Source organism: Lissotriton vulgaris, chromosome 11 (genome assembly GCF_964263255.1).
Source record: "Lissotriton vulgaris chromosome 11, aLisVul1.2, whole genome shotgun sequence".
NCBI classification, from domain to species: domain Eukaryota; kingdom Metazoa; phylum Chordata; class Amphibia; order Caudata; family Salamandridae; genus Lissotriton; species Lissotriton vulgaris.
Window position 1 is genome coordinate 649,961,954 of NC_141699.1, and position 23,076 is coordinate 649,985,029.

A 23,076-nucleotide genomic window follows, 5' to 3' on the forward strand; every position below is an offset into this window, starting at 1 on the left:
CCACATGACATACCTTTATATATTAGAATTCAGATATGTTTCTGATTGCGTTCCACACACACAGCAAGGCCCCATTTTTTCCACCAGTTGAACTGTTATTTTTCATCCTGCATGCTCACTCGTAGCATGGTATATACAACGATTACGTTCCACCTGCGTAGCATGACAGTATCTTCGGCATGCTCATTCACTTCCCTATCATGGCACAGCATTTATTCCTATCAGTTGAACCTTTACGCCTCACTATGAGAGTTATTCTTTATTTATCATTCCGTTCACGCTATTTCTGGGGCACCTATCGTTTTTACCGACAGCCTGCTCACACAAGGCTTACAATACGCTTTTGATTTTCTCACCATCTCACCGGGGTACTCAAGGCTTACTTTGCACTTCTGAGATTATCATGATGGCAGTACTCTTTACATTTGCCATCTCCATTTTTATTGTTTTGTAGACATGAATTCCCCCTGACGAAGGGTTTTACTCTAAATGCATTAGGTTTGATGAACCATTGGGTCTAAACCATATCTCTTTGGAAGGACCTATTGGAAACTCCTACTGACTGTGGAATAAAACTTCATTTCCATGTTGAACTGTTGCTCATTTATTATTATTTAGAAGTGGATTAACCCGTTAACCGCAGCGTAAAATCTGCCGCAGTGCGGGCATTTCCGTGCGCGGGTGGGGCCGTGTCGGCCAACGGACGTGCGCTGCACTACGGAGGTAGTGCTCGCGATGGCCGTTGGCTGACGCGCGCAGCGAATGGGTTAACCTCCTTATTGTAGACCAGCTGTGCCATTGGGGGACATTACCCAGCAGGGCAACACTTCTCCGTCATTGTACCGTCACGCGGATTGATCAGACAACGATACCCCAGTCGCACACAAAACATAGTCAATTGTTGAACCTCCTAACTACAGCAAGAGTGTGCACTTACCTTCCATTGGTATTGTTCTCTATTTACTGCCACTTTACAGTGCCTATTGTATAAATATATACCTGTTATATAAATATGTATAATTATATACAAATACATAGTTTGTGCAAAAGATATGAATATCTTCACAATAAAAAAACATGGTCCCATTATCCCAAGCTACAGATTAGTGTTAAAAATCTAACATCTATTATATATTTCTGTTATTAATAATTACAGAACAGGATCCTTTTATATTTCATAATACAAGTCAACAAAGTTGTTCAAGGTATTGGTTCCACATATGTGCTCTGCATTTCCTGAACATACTGTTATTTTGTTCCAAAGCACCAGCTTTAATAAAGAGACAAAAAATATCAACAAATCACTCTTAGTTTAAATAAATGAATATATGCCAGGCATTGCCTTTTTGTGTCCAAGTATGTCATTGAGGCGTTGCTAGGACATCATGTGGTGAGCAGCGTTTCTACAGAGCTTCTGTCCTCTGCATCCTCCTTTAATACCGAGGCAAAGGGGGCCAACAATTAGCGTGGAGACCGAGCCCGGAGAAAAGAGGTGCGCCCACACTGAGAATCAGTACACAGGAAGGAAACATTGTATAGACTAAAGAGGAGATTAACAAGGTTTTATTGACTAATATATTAATATTATATTAATATATATAATATTTTACCTCGCTTGCATTAGTGCCGTTCTCTGGCCCCTCACTCACACGTAAAATTGACCAAAGCACCGCTACTTTGCGGGTCCGGTTCTGGGGTGGTGAGGGAGCGCCATACTTGTTCAGGCTGCTGAAGCCAGACGCCGCCATATTGATGCGGGTCTTGGCGCCTGGAATTTGATGTCACGCCGGCCTACTTAAGGCGGAACCGAATCTGGGATCTCCCTGGCAAAGGTGCCTTAGAGGATAGGCTGCATAGCGCTGCTAAGGACCGCGCGCTCGCGCTCTGGCGGTGATTTTAATACTGCTGTTTCAGCGCTTTTACTTTACTTTGTGAATAGAATTATTCTGTATTTTACCTCGCTTGCATTAGCGCCGTTCTCTGGCCCCTCACTCACACGTAAAATTGACCAAAGCACCGCTACTTTGCGGGTCTGGTTCTGGGGTGGTGAGGGAGCGCCATACTTGTTCAGGCTGCTGAAGCCAGACGCCGCCATATTGATGCGGGTCTTGGCGCCTGGAATTTGATGTCACGCCGGCCTACTTAAGGCGGAACCGAATCTGGGATCTCCCTGGCAAAGGTGCCTTAGAGGATAGGCTGCATAGCGCTGCTAAGGACTGCGCGCTCGCGCTCTCGCGGTGATTTTAATACTGCTGTTTCAGCGCTTTTACTTTACTTTGTGAATAGAATTATTCTGTATTTTACCTCGCTTGCATTAGCGCCGTTCTCTGGCCCCTCACTCACACATAAAATTGACCAAAGCACCGCTACTTTGCGGGTCCGGTTCTGGGGTGGTGAGGGAGCGCCATACTTGTTCAGGCTGCTGAAGCCAGACGCCGCCATATTGATGCGGGTCTTGGCGCCTGGAATTTGAGGTCACGCCGGCCTACTTAAAGCTCCACCCTTTTCAACGTGCAGCGGTGACGCGCAGGGTGGCGCCTTCACTGTGCCTGAGTCGTGCCAGAGTCGTGCCAGAGTCCTGCCCGTCTGCGCCCGTCAGCGTTCCGGCAGCAGACGGGGCAGGACGGCTGGCTGGCTCTTATTTCTGGTAGGTGCACTATTCTTACCCACTCTGATCATGTTGCTTTCCTACACATCAGAGACCCTTTTAAAACTTCGTCCTCCTGTAGGTTGCTGTCATTATGTTTTTCCCGATAGTCGTGCCCTAAGGAAAGGTTGTACAGACTGCGGCTGGCGTCTTCCTAAATATGAGAAACCCATATTGATTAACCAACCAGCTCCAGTCGTCTGCCTACTTCTTAACACTCGTTCCTTGGGCTGTCACGCGCTGGACATTTGGAACCTGCTTTACAACTCTAATGTATCCTGTCTTTTTTTGACAGAAACCTGGCTTAATGACTCCTCGATCCCTGACTTAGTTAATGCCATCCCTCCCAACTATTCCATCATTGGATCATCTGGGCGTGGGGACGGTGTGGCTATCATAGTTAATAAACAGCTGCACTGCACCACTTTTCCGGTTGACAACATCCAGGAGACTGAGGCCCTTGGCTTCACACTCCATCTTTCCTCCTCTCAGGCATGTACCGGCATTCTCTTATACCGAGCCCCCGGCCCTCTAGGCCCTTTGTTGGACGAATTACAGGTAGCACTCTCAGTCCCTTGTCTTATATCGGAGCACTGCTTACTCCTTGGCGACCTAAATATACATATGGATGATGCCACTAATCCAGATACTATGAAACTTATGGATATGACTACTACATTAGGACTGCTACCGCTCATTCACGAACCTACGCATAACAAGGGTCACACCCTGGACCAAGTCTACTCTACCATCCCTATTGACTTTCAAGCTCCGCAGCCGGTGTTATGGTCGGATCATTATTTAATTACCTTCTTCCTTTCATGTGCCCCACCTTCTAGAATGAAACTTACTATCCCTCCCAAGCGAACTTCCAGACCTTTCCACCTTCTCTCTAATGAGATGCTACTGCAGGCTATGGAATGCGTACCCTGTACTTTGTCAGGCAACGTGGAAGATGACCTAGCCTACTTTGTTGAGTGGCTTACGGCAAGACTGGCAATTCTTGTCCCCGAGAAAATAGCTAAGTCTGGGAACAAACGGCCCTCTGCCCCTTGGTTCACCTCGCAGCTCAGGGAAGCTCGCCAAAATTGTAAGAGAGCTGAAAGAGCTTGGAGGAAGGATTACAATCCCTTGAAGAAAGTAAAACTTAAAAATCTGACTATATCCTACCACAAGTTGCTGTGGAATGAGAAAAAATCCTATCTTGAACGTCGCATCGATGATTCGGGAAACACATGTAAGGAAATCTTTAAAATTGTCAAAGACTTTACTTCACCGTCCCTAGGCACCCCGGTCCAGTCCCATTCAAAACCATGGCTGACCGAATTGGCGCATTACTTTGTCGATAAGATAACGTCCATCCAAGCTTCCCTTGCTGTCTACTCCAAACAAACTAAGGTTGATTTACCAGGTGCCCTTTCCTCCTCTAAACCTGTTTTGGCTCCCACTCTCTGGGAATTCCCCCCGCTGAGTCTTGATTCCTCGTTAGACCATCTGACTGGGCTAAAGTCGGGCTCCCCTCTTGATCCTTGCCCAGTTCCATGTCTCAACAAAATAGCCCCAGCCCTAAATGGTCTCATCAATTCCATCCTCAACTCCTCACTGTCTTCTGGTGTAGTCCCTCGGGCTTGGAAGTGTGCTCTCATTCTTCCACTTCTAAAAAAACCAGCCCTAGATCCCACCGTCCATGCCAACTACAGGCCAATCTCTCTCCTCCCCGCTCTGGCGAAAGTGGCAGAAAGACATGTGCACAGATCAATCTCTAATTTCATCGATGAGAACCATCTGTTGCACAACACTCAATCTGGTTTTCGTGCTAATTACAGCACGGAGACCGCGCTACTAGAAGTCACTGTCGCTATTAGAGAGGCGTTGGATGCTGGAGGAAAGGCCATGTTGGTCATGTTGGACTTGTCGGCGGCGTTCGACACCGTTCCCCATGACACCCTTCTAACACGACTCTGGGAATGTGGCCTTCGGGGGACGGTGTGGAACTGGCTTAAATCCTTTCTAGCCGACCGTCGACAAACGATCTGGGCGCCCCCACACTCCGCCGTTATGGCACCTCTGGAAGTAGGGGTCCAACAGGGGTCTATTCTTAGCCCCCTGCTCTTTAACATCTTTTTGGCCCCCCTTGCAGAGGTGGCGGAGTCTTTCGGCGCTCAGATCGTGTCCTACGCTGACGACACCCAACTCTTGTTTACATATAACAAGAATGAGGTGTTTGACGGGACTCTCATCAGAAGCTGCTTAGAGGCAGTCTTTGGTTGGTTCAGAAGGCACGGTTTAAAATGCAACTCCGACAAGTCGGAGCTGCTTTTCTTTGGCTGCGCTACTGAACCAAACTGGAAAAGCTGGTGGCCGCAAGACTTGCATCCACCTGCAAATGCAAGTATCAAAGCTAAAAATTTAGGAATCATCGTCGATAATGATTAGCTTTTGGGCCCCAAATATCTTGCCTCTCGGGGAAATGCTTCGGCATCCTTCGGATGCTCAGAAAATTTCTCCCCATGATTTCAATCAACCATAGAAGGGTTATTGTTCAATCACTTGTTGGGTCTAGATTAGACTACGCAAACGCCCTGTACCTAGGACTCCCTAAATACCTTGTGAGGCGACTTCAAGTAGTCCAATATTCAGCTGCCCGTGCCATCTACGGGCTCCCCAGACGCGCTAGTGCCTCAGACCTGTTAAAAGAACTGCACTGGCTTCCTATAGCCAAGAGAGTTCTTTTCAAAAGTCTGACGTTGACCTTCAAAGCCCTTCATGACATTGGCCCTAGTTACATCAGGAAACGTCTTGTTTTTTATAAGCCTAATAGAGCTTTACGGTCCGCCTCTTTGGCTAAAATGGTAGTTCCGACCATTAAACGCGCCAGACAAGGCGGCCGCTCTTTTCACCACTTGGCTCCTCATGCTTGGAACGAGCTTCCCCTTTCTCTTAGACAGACCCCCAGCCTTATGTCCTTCAGAAAGGCTGTAAAAACTTGGCTTTTCACCAGATAGGGCCCCTGCCTTTCCTTACTGTTCAGTTATGTTGCTGCCCCCGAAGGACCTCTTCGCCAAAGCGCCGGGACACTCCTTTTGGAGTAGCTGTTGCGCTATAGAAGAACGTGTTAACATAACATAACATAACACCAGCAATGGCAATATATTGAATAGGCAGTGATACTAACACTGAGAGCTGAGCTGTCAGAGGAACAGGCCAGCAATATTACAGTACAGGAAGTAGGAGAACAATCAAGCCCATGGCAATGGAGAAACCCCAAGGTTTAAATGAAGTACCCGTAGAAATCTATGATTTGTATGTAGCCCATCTAGCACCATTCTTCCAAATGTCTAACACAACAAGGCAGTACAAGAACTTCCAAATAGGGTGAGAGCCCATAATAATTTCATTATCTAAACTGGGAAAGATCAACTTGACCATGCTGCATACAGCCCTCTTTCCATGCTTAATGTACATTACAAGATTTTAGGTAAATTACTAGCTAATGAGCAGTTACAAAAACTGTGGAGAATGATACACACAGGTCAGAGGGGTTGATACCCAACAAGAATATAGAGCAAACGTGCTTCGACTGATACATGTCCTATCCATGGATATTCAACTGAATGCCTTGATTCTTTCAATAGATGTTGATAAATTGCTTGACACGTGATAAGGGAACTATTTATACAGGGTTATGGGTATATAGGATAATGGGTGGGATGGGTCTAGGTGAGGGATTTAAGAAATGGACGGCATTATTGTATATGAAATTCCAATGCTCGAGTGACAACAGGCAAATTAATCTCAGAGATACATACAATGGGCAAGGGAATTAGACATGAGTGTACCCTGCCACCAATCCTGTTATACTGTTTGCTATAGCAGTTGAACCATTGGCATGCACAATAAGACAAGGAAGCAATGCAAAGGCACAACAAATACAAATTTAGATATTTGTATTCCATTATATGATGACAACAGACTGTTAGATTTAGGAAGACAGGAAAACTGAAATAGAAGGGCTTATGAGAGCAATAGCTAAATTCAGAAGTTTCCGAGCTAAAAGTAAATTAACGTAAATCCAGTGCCCTTTTACTTAAATGTCCCTTACACAATGGGAGACCACCAACTGGATCCTACGACTTCACAGGGAACATGCGGTGCTAAACTATTTAGGAGTGGGAGTCTAGAGAGCAGAAGAAGGCTTAATAGAGTGGAACATTAAAATATCAATAGACTGATCAGGACTAGTATAAAACTCTGGATCACACAATAACTGTCAGTAGTGGGGAAGCTAGCTGTAATAGAAATGCTGGTGTTACCTAGATAATAAAGTATTTCAATTCCCACTCCAGTCTGTGTAACAGTAGGGAAAGCATTGGACTTCGGTGAGGTTAAATTTACTATTCTCACTCCAGTAATTGCTAAAGTAGTGAAAACGTTGGACTTCCAAGAGGTTAAATTTACTATTCCCACTCCAGTCTGTGCAAAAGAGGGGAAAGCGATGAACTTCTGAGGGGTAAGATTTACTATTTCCACTCCGGTCTGTGCAACAATAGGAAAACCCCTGGACCTCGGGTGAATTCAATTTACTCTTCCCACTCCCATCTGTGCATCAGTGGAGAAAGTATTGGCCTTAGGAGGGTAAGATTTACATTTCCACCACAATCTGTGCAACAGTAAGGAAAGATTTACTATTCCCACTCCAGCCTGTGCAACAGTAGTGAAAGCTTCGGATTTCCAAGGGGTTACATTTACCATTCCCAGTCCAGTCTGTGCAGCTGTAGGGAAAGCGTTGAACTTCGGAGGGGTTACATTTACTATCCCCACTCATGTCTAAGCAACAGTAGGGAAAGTACTTAACATCAAACACATAACATGTTTGAATAAACCTGGTTCTTAATATGAACATTATTCATTAAGCCAAAACTTGTATGTATATAAAAAACAAAAAATAATTAAACAATTTACATGATTATGAAACAGTGTAATAGTTCATTATCAACTAAAGAAAATGTTATTTATTTATAACTTAATTAACTTCACATACTATACCCTGCAAACCTAGTAGCCAACACTTAAGATATTGCTAAAATAAGTATAATACAGTGTAAATAATCGAAAATCAATTACCTAATTAATTAACAATTAATTATTTGAGGATGTTTATTATTTAATAACCGCCCCACTCTATACCCCTACAACCTAGCAGCCCACAACTAAAATATAACTAAAATAAATCAGTATTACAAAAATTACCAATTAAATAATGAATACAAATAATTGTTAATTACTTATTACTTAATTAACTTCCTGCCCTATATCCCTGCAAACCCAACATCCTATACCTAAATATAAAATTATTACACTATGTACTTAATTAATCAATACAATTATTAATAATAAATTAATAACTAATTGCTAATTAGTTATTACTTAATTAACTTCCCACTCTATGCCTTTACAAACCTAGCAGCTTGGACCTAACATATAAAATAAATATAACTATTACACAATTTACATACTTAATAATACATTACATTATGTATAATAGATCAATAATGAATTGTTAGAAATGTATTTCTTAACTTCCTATCCTATACCCCTACAAATCTAGCAATCCGTTACAACATTATAAATTACTATTGACAATTCAATTGAAAATTATATATAAAATTGCAAACTATATTTAAAAATATTATTAACAATTATTGAAACAATAATAGCACATATAATGTATACATGAACTAAAACACATTAAGATGATAAAAAAAGAATATTTTTTACAACAATATTATTGAAAACGATAGTAACAACAATATTCTTAACAATATTACTTACCTGAAAAAAAATCTGCACCACAATAGTTTTGTATTACAATATTTTTTCCCGATATTTACAACTTAACATTTTGTCCAAATACCAAATAAATCAATGGCATCCTTCTGGAACACTCCTAGGGTGGCATTGGCCAAATGACACATTCCATTCTCAGAGGGAGGGCTTGAGTTTCCAGACATGGAGCTATCTAGCAGCACAGCTGTAATGAGCGGCAAAATGGCTGGAAAGCAAGAGTGAGATCTTAGAGAGACTTCTGGGCTGCATCGTAATCGGCCCCTCTGTGTACTTTCCGACCACCGCATTACAATTCTGGTGGTCGAAAGGGAAACCGTCTGGTCATTCTGGCTGGCTTCCGGTGGGCTCAAGTAGCCCGTCGGCCAGTTGGAACCAGCTCATAATCCCAAAGAGCAGGCCTTTCTGCCCTTGGGATTATGATGCATGGTTTCCATGCCGGCCTGTCCGACATGGAAGCCATATCAGTAAGCGTGTTTGGGGGCCCCCTTGTATGTGCAGCCTCTGGTTGGGGGCCCCGCTGTTGATCACTGCACGCGGTGGCAGTCAAGTCAAGTCAGGTATATTTATTGAGTGCACATATCACCTGAGGGTCTCATGGCGACAGCGCTCAGCTCCAGATCCTGCTGAGAAAGAGAAGGATCAAACAACCATGTTTTTAATTCTCTGCCTAATCGGTTGTGCTCTGTGATAGAGAGCAGATGGCATGGAAGTTTGTTCCAGAGAGTGGGGGCAAGGAAGGAAAATGATCTCCCGCCATTTTTTGCGGTGAACACTCTAAGTGAAGTAAGTAAGGATTTAGCACTACATCTGAGTATCCTCGTGGGCCTGTACCAGCTAAGTGTTTTTGTCAGATAGCTGGGTCCTCTTCCGTGCATAGTTTTATGTACTAGACAGAGGATTTTTAAACTGGTACGTTTCCTTACGGGAAGCCAATGGCGGTGTTTCAGGCTAGGGGCTGTTGAAGCCCTGGAAGGGAGATTCAATACCAGTCTGGCCGCAGTGTTCTGCAGGACTTGTAGCCTGGAAAAGAGTTCTTCATTGATTGAGGCCAACAAGGCATTGCCGTAATCAATACGACCTATGATCAAGCTTTGGATCAGTGGCTTCCTTGAATCAATTGGGATCCACTGGAAGATTTTTCTTAACCTACGCAGGATTCCATAACAAGTACCTATTAGGTGAGCTACATGATTTTTCATTGATAGTTGGTTATCAATCAACACACTCAAATTTCGCACTACTGTTTTTGGTGATGGACAGGCATCTAGTTTGAGAGGCCACCAGTCCTCTGATCAAACTTCGTGCGCCCTATCAAAAAGAATGATCTCGGTCTTGCTCCCATTTAGTTGTAGATGGTTGGTGCTCATCCAGTCATCTATGTGGATCATGCAGTCTTTAAACTGCGAGGAACAGCACCACCCATTTCCCTATGGGAGCATGTATCACGGCCGGTTTATGGCCGTAATGCATGATCCCATAGGGAAATGTAAGAATGGGAATGAACAGCATTCTGTTGCATCCTAATTAGGCAGTCGGTCCCAGGACGAGACCGTGGTGGGCAGACTTCAGACCACCCGACATCGTAATAAGGCCCTGAATGTTAAATAAAGTGATAAAATATTTTTGAGTCAATTTCACCATTGAAAATGTACTGTCAAATTTCATATGAAATCTGGATCTATGGTCTCCACCTGCCCCTATGCAAACTCCAATAGTCCACGCATGTGCCGTACTTGTACAGCAAACTATATGTGTGTATTTTATTAATTGAATTACAAGTGTCTTTTATGAGTTATTTTTACGCAACTTCTGTGTCTCAGATAGGGCCAGGCGTACCAGTTCATGTTAACAAGATGCCTTGTGCCACAAAACATGACTGACTTGTGCAAAACATTTTGGATGAGTTCGTCCATTAAAATGTTGACTCCAAACTAGGGAAACTTGTGCGGCAGCAGTGCAAAATTATTACCTGCCACCTGCTCAGCACTAGTGCAATTTACATGGTGGCATATAGAATTTGTTTCTTAAGCATTATCTCACAGAATAGGAATCAATATAGGCAAAAATGCTGTAGTAGTGTGACTATAGTGTATTACAGAGAGAGGGAGAGAGAGAGAGAGAGCCTAAGAGTCACCTGTCAAGCTACAGATGGGATTTCTCCTAGCCATGTATGTGAATTGTCTTCAACCTGACAGCTTCACATGCTTTCCGGCGAGTTGGTGAAAGATGGTGCCAGGTGGTTCTCAGAAGGCAGCATGTTTCAGATGGTCAGGATACCGTCTTAGACAGATTGTTTGAAAGTCTGTTGTTTCTTTCAATTAAGGATTTCCAAACTTAGCTGCTGCATGGGATACATATTATTTTAGGGTCTGATTACGAGTTCGGTGAATCTCGGAGCAAAGGAGGGGGGCTGGAGAGGTACCAGGTATAGGCAAGTACCACAGGGTTATATATTTACCCGTTGCCACAATTACATCCTACATATTTCTGCCCTGTCAATAAATGAAAACATGGAAATGCAGCAAAATCTGCATATTTATTTTCTTTTCCAGGCATTTTCCCTCGATATAATGTGCCAGGTTTTTCCTGCCAAAATATTTCAAAGACAAACTGCGACAATGTTATGATTATTACACATGTTTTATTTCCAATCTCTGTGCCTGCTCCAGTTTACACAGGATTCAGAGTTTTCAGGCTGACTCTTAACAAGACTCTTGGAGGGAGAACTTGCTTGGTAAGTATTGTGGTGTGCCTAGGTAAATAGTTTTGTAAATGAGGCAGGTTGCCTTACAAAAACATTGAGCTTTGATTAGTAGCCATGAAAGTGAAATTAATACTAGGTGATGTTGTATTAGTGGCTTGTTGAGATCTTAAAATAAGTCTGACAATGGGTGTATGACAAAATATTATGTCACAAGAATATTGTGTCAAAAAATACGTCTACGAAAATATCGAGTCTAAATACTTGCTTTGTTAAATACTGTTATGTAAACTACCAAAATATAAGGTCAAAAATACAGTGGATCAGAAGATCTCCCAAAAAAAGTAGGCATATTGTAATCTGAAGATATATAGCATGCAAGTAATTTATGTAACATTTGAATTAGAAAATATTAAGATAAATAAAATAAATTATTTTATCAAGTAATGTAAATAAAATGCATGGAAATATTTAATGTATATGCCTTAAAATATAAAAAAAACTATGATTTAACAATGTTTAAATTAGATTAAAACTAAAACTAAATCTCTTCAATGGACTAGAAATGCTTACAACAGGAACATCCTCAAATAAAAAAAAAGCTTGCCTTCACGCCGCCGCCAGACTCTTAACAGGCGAAAAAAAATTCCACCACATCTCATCGCATCTGGAGGCACTGAACTGGCTTCCTCTTGAAGCCAGAATCCAACTCAAACTGACATGTATCACCCACAAAGCACTACACTGGAAATCCCCAGCATATCTCGCCCAGAAAATTATGGTTTCTGGAGGAGTCAGAAACTCCAGGTCCACCAGAGACTTTGTTTTCCAGCCAACCCACTTCTGAAAGGAAAAAACTTACAATCATGCTTGCTCTGAGGCCGCACCAAGAATCTGAACTCGCTGCCGTATTTCATCAGAAAAAATCCCTCTCTGTCAATATTTAAAAAGGAAGCCAAAACCTTAATAATGGGCAATTTTTTCCCATAAATCATGCATTGCACACACCGCTGAGTGGCTTTGCTTATTTTTATTGCCACTAGAGTTTGGACTGACAGGCCGCTATCAATCTTGTTCTGACCTTGTACTCCCACAAATGTATTTGCTGGATTTCTCTGCATTATGATCTGAGCAGTGTATATACCCTGTTATTCCCCAAATGGGTCACCTCCTTCTACTTCTACTTATGGTATTATTTTTTTCTTTGACTATTTCATACTTTTATACAACGTGTTATCCCTGTAAAGCACTCTGATACCCTAACTGGTCATGTTCCCGCTCTATAAAACACTAAATATAAAAATAATATATATATATATATATATATATATATATATATATATATATATATATATATATATATATATATATATATATTCACGCTCCCCTTCCACTTTCTCTGGAAGCATTCTCGGACAGGTGCGGATATGCGGCTGTGGACTCCGCACTAAATTAACGCTCCACTTTCTTAACTTGTAAAGAAAGTCCGCACTCTCGGGGCGCTTGAAGAACCTTTATTTTCAAGCAGTTAACAGACACACGTTTCAGCAGTCAGCCTTCCTCAGTTTTACCATCACACCGGAAGCCGACATGTTTAAATTCATTAGTCAGTGCATTTCACAATAGAAAAGGGACAAGTGCCGTAGCACAACCAGTACATTCTTCTGCATTATTTTCTAGATATATCTATTACATTCCATGATCATAAATTAATCATTTGAAAACAAGAGCAGTATACAATGTACTTCGTTTATCTTGCCGTGGATCGGCAAAGGTCCCTTCAATTCTCATCATCTTGTGAATGCACTTTCAAAGAACTATTCATTGATTTACAGCTAAGCATCCATCACAAACATTATCATACAGTTGTCATACAATGTATTCTTTCTATAGGAGCATACTGACTTCATCATGCTGTCTATCATCCTACAGATTTTATGAGCAATTCATAAAAGCAATTCATACACCCAAATGTGAGGCCAATTCCTCCCCGCAATTCAATCCCTTCGGAAATTTAGTCTGCAGATCTATTATATATCGCAACTCTAATCTGCGCACTTTGCAGGTTCTGTCCCCTCCTCTTAAATTTGAGGAAACACAATCCAAACCAAAAATCTGTTAATTTGTTCGGGTCACTAGAATGTTTTTCTGCAAAATGACGTGCAACTGGATATGCTGCGTCTTTTTTATCTATCGCCCTCAGATGTTCGAGTATTCACATTTTTAAGGGGTTGATAGTACTGCCTATATAACGCAGCCCGCATGGGCATATCAGACAGTATACTGCATAGGTTGTACTGCAAGTAATGAATTTGGTTATCTTCCGATTTATGCCTGTTTCTGGTATGTTATATGTCAACACTCTTTTACTCTTAGAGCACGCCATGCATTTACTGCAAGGAAAGAACCCTTTCATTTCTCTCAGCGTGCAAACCTGCTTGCGTACCGGGTCTAGATGGCTCCTAACTAACATGTCCCATATCAATCTTGCCTTTTTGAAAGTTACCAATGGATAAGGCGGAAGGTCCTCACAGAGAACGTTATCGGATTTTTAAATATGCCAGTTTTTTCTTCGCATATGTTTCAAAAAGTTTGCCTCTGCCGAATAGGTGGTTACCATTCTGAACTTTCCCTCACTTTCAATTTCTTTTTTGCTTTTATTCTTTTGTATCAACAGCTGTTCTCTTCGGATATTTTTTACCTTGTTGTATGCACTTTCTAAAGTTTTCCTTGTATATCCTTTAAGCCCAAATCTGACAAGGCATTCTCTAGCTGCTATTTCAAAGTCATTATGTCTGGTGCTGTTCCTTTTTATTTGCAAAAGCTCACCACAAGGTATGGTTTGTACGAGTTTTGGTGGGTGATTGCTGGTGGCAAACAATGTGGAGTTACCAGCCGTGGATTTTCGATACAGGGCTGTCTCAAATTTATTATTGGCTATAAACACTTTCAGCGCCAGATAGTCCACTGCCACTGGACTTACTGTACCTAAAAAATGTAAATTCAAAGAGTTGCTATTCAAGATTTTGATGTATTCCTTAGCCGATTCCATTGTCCCTTGCCATATGATGAATAAATCATCGATATCATCGATGCCAGGCAATCACTTCTCCACACCCTTCATCGCTTTCATGCGACCTGGGCACCTGCTCCTACCACCAGCCAACGAATAAATGTGCGTAGCTGCGGGCAAAGCAGGTGCCCATCGCTGTGCCAGAGATTTTCCTGAATAGTTGATCTTTAAACAAAAAGAGAGTGGCTTTGCTTATTTTTGTTGCCACTAGAGTTTGGACTGACAGGCCGCTATCAATCTTGTACTGACCTTGTACTCCCACAAATGTATTTGCTGGATTACTCTGCATTATGATCTGAGCAGTGTATATACCCTATTATTCCCCAAATGTTTCACCTCCTTCTACTCCTACTTATGGTATTATTTTTTTCTTTGACTATTTCATACTTGTATACAACGTGTTATCCCTGTAAAGCACTCTGATACCCTAACGTGTCACGTTCCCGCTCTATAAAACACAAATTTAAAATATATATATATATATGTATATTGAGACCCCGCACTTGTATATATGAGGCATGCACCGTTCCACCTTTATAATTTATAAATATATATATATTTATAAATATGAACAGAGTTTCTCCCAATCCGAAGAACGGCACAGGCTACTTCTGGATGCTTCAAAGTGTATTTATTAGAGGCACGAAATCAGCAGCTCCCTACCGATGCGTTTCGCCACTAAGGCTTGGTCACGGTGAATGTGATCAATGCAGAGTGCTATTTACATAGTAAAACAAGGTGCATGGAAAAAGGACTACAATCGATCCACCCAACCTGTTATAACCGCCATTTTAGAGTGGTGTGAATTGATAAACATATATTGTCACATTTTACATTTTACATTTTCAAACAATCTCCAACAAAATAAAATAAATCTTGCCCCAGTGGGCTAAACTTAATTAAATCACATTCACCGTGACCAAGCCTTAGTGGCGAAACGCGTCGGTAGGGAGCTGCTGATTTCGTGCCTCTAATAAATACACTTTGAAGCATCCAGAAGTAGCCTGTGCCTTTCTTCGGATTGGGAGAAACTCTGTTCATAAAATTAAGGGTGTCCGGCACCCACACAGGCTCGCCGTGATAAGAGACGAGGAACAGCCGGGAAAGGTTGTTTGTTTATATTTATAAATATATATATATATATATAAATCTTGAGTTTGTGTTCCTGTTTTGTGCACCAAGGCACTGGGGAAGTGTGGAGTCGATATATATATATATATATCTATATACAATACTTAACAGTAAAAATTAACTAACAGATATGTAACCTGATTTTAAAATAAATGTAAAAAAATAGTTTTACTCAAAACTGTGAATTAAATATATTATATATATATACACATTGAAATAAAAAAATTATATTATTTATATCAGCAATAACTTAAAAAATAAAATTAACAAACATATATTAAAACAACACATATACCAAAGTAAGTTTTACACACAAAAAAAGATATAAAATGTACAGATTAAATTACAAAATACATATTTGTTTGAAAATGATGTAAACATTAAAATATACACAATATTATGAAAAAAACAACAATCAAAAATAAACGACTCGAGCAAAAGTGTTGGACTTTAAATGAGTCATATTAAGTGATCTAACTCTAATCCAAGCAAATGTTGGAAAACTGACGGGAGAGGTTAAATTTACTATTCCCAATCCAACATAATCAAAATCAGCAAAACTGCTGAAATTTGGAGTGGTTACATTTACCTTTTCCACTCCAACTACATCAAAAGCAGGGAACATGTTTGACCTTGAAGGGGTTACATTTACTATTCCCTCTCCAATGTAAACAAAATGAGTGGAAGAGTTAGATTTATTAATCCCACTCCAATCTAAGCAACAGTAAGGAAGGTATTGGAACTTGGAGGTGCTGGATTTACTTTTCCTGCTCCAACTTACACTTTGACCTTTGAATGTCTTAAATGTACCATTCCAATTTCTAATCATTTAAAAATCATAAAAATATTAACATATTTAAAATCAAAAATAGATATATTTTATAAATAAATACAAATACATTTAACTGTATATTATTATTAAATATGTAATCTAATAATAAAAACATTATTTAACAAAAGTAAAACAAAACAAATATTTAAAATAAATGCACATTCCTCCCTATAAATACCATACCACAATGAACATGTATCCAAAAGATTAATATCATTGCAATCGTAATGACATTAAATAAAACAAATAATAAATATAACATTTATATAAGGTTACTTTTCAATACAAGAATCAACAATTATTAAAATAGAACAAAGAAAAAAATGTTAATTGAAATGTATAAGTTGAATAGCTTCTCACCCTATTGCCTTACAAACCCAACGCTCTACCAAATTATAAATTAGTATTAAAACTATATAAAAAGTAAATTATACATTACAAATCACAAAATATAATTACACTAGCAGCCCACCCCAGCGTTGCCTGGGGCAGAAGGGGGCTGGGGGCTGCATTTTTACCCCGGGGCAGAAGGTGGCCGGGGCAGCATGTTCTCCGACTTACCCCCCCCCCCCGCCGCCGCCCGCCCGGACTCGAATTAAGTTAAGAAGTAGCAGCCCCCGCCCCTCCTCCAGCCTCCAGCCTCCCGCCTCCCGTCCGGACTCCATAAACATTAAAGCCCGCGCTGGGCACCCGCCGACTCCCTCCCGCCTCCCGGCCCAGCAACGTACCTCTCACTGCCACTGCTCCTCCGGTTCTCGCAGCTCCTACCGGCGCTGTTGTCCCCCGCTCTTCTTGGTTCTGGTCAACGCCGCTCCTCCCCTCACGTCGCTCATGTCATCGCCGCTCCTCCCCTCACGCAGACGTCGCGGCCGGCGCTAGTTGCAAGGGACTACTTTTTTTAATTTATTAATATTTTAAAAAACGTTTTATTTTTATTTTTATGTAGCCTATGTCCTTCTGCTTGCCCTGAGGTTTTCTAAGATGTCTTGGGTGTGTGGATTGGCGCTGTAGTTCCCGAGTTTACCTTGCCTAAAGGTGTAAGTTCTCTCTTTATAATAGTAGTATAGATAACTACAAATTCAATTACTCAATTAAATAGTGTACATAATTAGCAATTAAATATGTATTTAACATAAAATATTTTAGAATAAAAACACTGCTTTATAATATACATAGCCTTCTACCCTATCCCCATACAAACCCAACAACCCGGCACTAAATTATACATTAAGATTGAAATTTAAAAATACAATTATTGCATAGTAAAACTAAAAAACTGTACAAAAAATATAAAATCATCATTAAAACAATGCTCATCCCCAAAAATAATTTCTTACCTAATATATACTATATCAGTTAAAAATGATATTCAATACAACTATATTAAAGTAAACATGTTATATACAATGATATTAAAAAAGAAAAACAATATTATATATCTAAGAAAGTGAAAGTCTTACCTTCTATATCCTGACCTTAAATATTTTTGACTGGACAATATGTTTGGCACACTATTGTTGCACCAACACGTTTTGAAAACAATATTTGGTTCCTTCAGCAGTATATTTGGGTCCGGAAACACTGGGTCACACATAGCAGTATTCCTGGTAGGATGCCATTAAGCTATGCTAAGTGTCAAAAGGGACATGCTGTTTTTTTAGTTTTGTTTTTATCAGTGAATAGTTTTTCTTTAATAGAAATGAATTGAAACTTTTCAAGTTTTTCTTTGCACATGAGTGAGTGATTGAGGTTAATGTTTGTCTCCATGTCTTTATTATAATCGAAACCTTCGCTAACTTGCAGAGTTCACTTAATTCTATTAATTGAAAGCATTAGAACCAAAAAAACATGGGTTTTGCACTCCATATCCAGAGTAGATTGTGCAGACTCATGAGATGAGCTCAGACAATATAGCTCCATCCATCTGGGTTGCAGATTACATTACAGTTTAGACAGTTTAACAACACAGACAATAAAGGCATGGCAAATACAGTCATAACGCCTCCAGAGCCAGCCCGCATTGATCCTTCTCTTACCTGGCACCGCTCCAACACAAATAATTTCAGACTCAAACCAGCTTCACACAGCTCGCTGATCTGCTCCTGCCTGCCTGTCACGCTACTGTTGTGTCCCTGGGGACTGTGTGTTAAAAGAAAAGTGAATAGATCAGTAAATTATAGTATTTAATCTTCTTTTAAGCACAAAACTTAAAAAGGTAGCTGTAGCACACAATTTATTACATCAGTCTGCAAATCAAAATTAGATCACAAAGTGTACATTTGTGTTAAAAGTAGCAAGGTCAGCACCTGTCAACCTTAACAATGCCATCAAAGACATCCGATCTCATTTAGACAGCTGCAAAGACAGCTCAATTGCAGGGCCACTGAAATTTTAAGATTCTGCGCCCAGTGTTTTCCCCCCACATAATTAAGCATTTACTGCGTTTATCACATAACATGATTTAAATTGAACATGCCACATAATTTTCTTTTTTTTTTGTCCTCATTTAGCAATAGTATTAGTAAAGGAGTTGTCTGGGGCCCATTTCTTCTTAGTCCTGATCTGTCTCTATCATTGTGTCTGGAATTAGGCAGTTCCCCTGTGATTTTAAAGAAGAGGGACACCCCTTATTTCCAATACTATTCTGAAGGTGTTACCGAGTGGAGGATTGAGCTAGCCATCCTGGCTACTCTAAACAAACCTTCAACAGATTTCTTATTGCTATCGCATAATCATTGGACTGAAAGAGAGTTGAGCCGACCATTCTTATTTTATATTTGCCAAACCATTTAGACAATATTAACTTACTTTATAGTTTTCCCAAAATTTTTACTTTTTACTGGGCAGTTTCCTTTTATCCAATTTATACATTTTTAATATTGAGGCCAGCCATTCTCCATGAAGAGGAGGGGCTGAACCTACCCACTTCACACAGATTTCTCTTCTGGCCAATAATATCAAGAAGAATAGTATGTTTTCATGTCAATTGGATAACCTTTCTGAAATATTGGAATCCATTACCCCAAAAATAACAAAGTCAATACTTAAATTCAGATGTCTTCCTAATACTTCATTTAACATCTTACCCACATCATTCCAGAAACCATCCAGAAGAGGACACTGCCGAAACATGTGTAGGTCATCAACTTTATGGAGTCCACACTTTGGGCAACTCTTCACTGTGGCCCCGTTAAATTTGGATAGTCTTTTTGGGGTCCAGTAGGCTCTATGGACAGTGAATAGATGGTTCCTCTTTAAAGCGGCAGATGTTACAATTGACCAACATTTATTCATAGATACTTGCCATGAGTTGTGAATATCCAGCGTCGGCAGTTCGTTCCCCCAAGTTTTCTCAGGAATCTGGAAATTCACCTCCCATGCTGCAATTAGGGCCCAATACCAGTGGGAAATTTCCTCATGAAAGGGTTCTTTTTTTTGCATATCAGTCTCCAAAGTTAGGTTTCCTCTTCTGGTTTCTTTGAACGATTTTACCCAGCTTGAGAGTTGATAATATTTTAATGTAGCTAATGATGTATTTGTTATTGAGGATAATAATTCCCAATCAATTATTTTGTTCTGTGGCAGCAGTTGTCCCCACTTTTTTATTTTGGTCGCTTTGAGGGGGAGTGCGAGTTTGTCTTCAAGGCACTCTGGTGTTCCCGGCGAATCCCATATCGGAGCCAAGTCACTATAATAAGGAATATCCATAATGCATCTTATGTGATACCATAATATTGAGGCAGATTTCAAAGTCTTTAGCTTCACTTTTTTAAAGTATTTCGGATGACCGAATTTATATAAGAAATGGCTGTTTTTTTGGTCATTGCTTGAAGATATGGTGGGTAATTGTCGTACGTGTTTAATTATGTTCTGCTAGCTTTAAATTGGAAGGCTCTACAATACTCCATAAGATCGGGGCTGGCAATTCCCCCTTGCTCTTTTCTCCTTCCTATTTTACACCATGCAATTCGAGATCCTTTTGATGAACAAATAAAATATATAAGTTCTCCCTGGATTTTTTTAATTGTATCTCTCTTAAATTCCAACGGAATAGCGCTAAACGCAATGATGAATTTCGGGATGATAGACATTTTTACTATGTCGGACTTACCCAATAACGTAAAAGGTAAACCTCCCCAAACTTTTAGCAACTTTCTTACCTCCCCTCCAATTCTATGGAGATTAGTTTGTGCTACTTTCTCCAAGTCCTTAACAAGATCATCCCTAGATATCTTATTTTATCCTTGTTGTAAGGGCTAGCTGTGATTTCATTTCAGCTCATAGCCTCGGTTTTAGATTGATTAATTTGGTAACCTGAGATTTTCCCAAAGTTGTAGAGAGACTCTTCTATTGCCTTAAGGGACTCACTCCCTGGTGAAGATCATAAGATCATCTGCATAAAGAGCACCTTTTTATCCCAGCCCTGGTAAGAAAAGGAGGGTATTAACAGGTGTTTTCTAAGACTTTCTGCCACAGGTTCAATGTATAGTTTGAAAAGAAGGGGGGAAAGGGGACACCCCTGTCTTGTTCCTCTCTTTATTTTGATGTTTTCTGTAAGGTTGCCATTTATTAAAACTTTTGCCCTAGGAGAACTATAAATCTTACCATACTCTGAAAATTTTCCCCCAGATTACATTTTTCCAGTACTTTATTTAGATATGCCCAGTTAACTCTATCAAACACTTTAGCGGAGGATTTATGGATAGCGGAAGATTTTCATTATTTGCTAGATCAATTGCCCCGATTAATTCAGGTGGTAGATCTTGTAGATGTCTTCCTGCCACAAAGCCCTTTTGATTAATGTTGATCAGTGAGCCTGCTATTTTCCTCAATCTTTTTGCCATCATTTGCGTATGATTTTATAGTCGCAATTCAGGATGGAGATTGGGCGATATGATTCACATTTTCTGGGCCCTTTACCTGGTTTTAAAAGAATGGAGATTGTAGCATCATTCCATGAATCTGGTAGATCACCTTTTTCCAAGAAAATTTTATTCAGAAGAGCTGTTAACGGGGTAAGTAGTGATTGTTTCAGATTTATGAAAAACTCATTTGGGAAGGCATCCGGACCAGCAGCTTTGCCTCTCTTAAGATTTTTTATCGCTTCCTCCACTTCGTCTTTTGTTATTTTCACGTTTAATTCTTCTCTCCCCTCACTGGTTAAGGCTGGAAGGTTCTGGGCGTCCCAAAATAGTTTTATTTCATCATTTTTAGGATTATAATCTTTCGTATAAAGATCTGCGAAGTAGGCTGTAAACTCTTGTCTTATTACAGCTTCTTCTGAGCTGGGACTACTGGCCTTTCGAGGGTCAATGCTAGCTATTTTATTCCTGGATTGATCAGTCTTGATTTTCCATGGTAGCATTTTTCTGCATCCTTACCCATATTCATAATGGGCCAGTTTACTAGCCTCCCATTTTGCTCTTACTATTTCTTCCAAAATTTCTGTTAGATATCCTTTTTGTGTTAGTCTATCCTCCTCCAAGCACTTTCTATTGGAAGGAATTGTTTCGGCTAGAAGCTGTGAATCAAGTGTTTTGATGTTAGTTTCTAAATTATAGATCTTCTGTTTAACCCCTTTAGCTTTATATGCTGCCAAGCTAAGGATGTTTCCCCTAATCACTGCTTTATATGCATCCCATGTGATCTGTACTGAGACGCCCTCCTTATTATTTTCAAAATATAGGTCAGTTTCTTGCTTAAGCTGTTTAATGATCTCAGAGTCTGATAGGATGGTACAGTCTATTGTCCACCTTGTGCCTAGGGTACTATCCCTCACTTGTATTATGACCTGGACAGCAGAATGATCCGAGAGATGTGCTGGAATGTGTACCACCTTCAGTGTTCTATCAACTAGACCTTGATCAACCAGAAAATAGTCAATCCTTAATTTTATACCCAGTTTTTTATTCTTGAATGTAAAACTGTGTTGCTTATCTCCCTTCTCCTTCCATATATCAGCTAGACTTAGATCCTTCATGCATAGCCCTAGCCAGTCCCTCATCTTTGGCAGGCTAGTTTGTCTTCCTCGAGGGAGCCGGTCCACCTTAGGGTCAAGGATAATATTAAAATCCCCTCCTACAATTATTTGGGTGGATGCTGAGAGTAATTGTGTATATAAAGATTGTAGGGGAGTTGGATCGTCTATATTTGGACCGTAATATCCTGCAACCGTAAAAATGCTGCTAAGTATCCTTACTTTGACTATTGCCCATCTACCCTTTGGGTCCGTTTTCGCTAGCTCCACCCTTGCTTTTAGTGATTTTTTAAATAGAATGGCAACCCCTTTAATAACACAGTCTTGATCTGTACATATATATGTATCAACCCAGTGTAGTTTTTTATGATCTCTTCCTATTATTTTTTTAACAAATGAGTCTCTTGGAGAATTATAATTTCACTATCTATTGTCTTCAAATATTCTAATATTCTACTCCTCCTACTTTTTGTTTGTAAGCCGTTGACGTTCCATGATGTTATTTTCACATATTTTAGATCTTTTTTCATTTCGTTTTATTTTTTATTTGACCTTCCCAACTCCAGCTGCTGTCCCCAATTCTCTTCTCTTTCTTGTATTGTATTGAGGACATATTTTTTTCCCCAACTTGCTCCCATCTCCGGTGCATATTTTATTTTCTCTTTCTTATTCTTTTTTTTATTTTATTCTGTGAGAGTCTTTGTTTTTAAAAGAAAATATAAATATCCCCCCCCTGGAGAAGACTCCCTTTTTCTTCTATGGGCTTTGTTGATAGCCCACTTTGAGCTCCGTGTTTGCATTAAATTTAAAACAATCTACTTATGTATTCTTATTCCTGCGTTCAATCTCGTGTTTGATCACGCATTTG

General features: G+C 40.1%; 1 protein-coding gene across 1 annotated transcript in view; it reads left to right on the top strand.

The window, feature by feature from the left end:
- Positions 1 to 23,076, top strand: part of PLEKHA2 (pleckstrin homology domain containing A2) — a 747,617-nt gene that overhangs the window by 386,045 nt on the left and 338,496 nt on the right. The window lies entirely within an intron of this gene.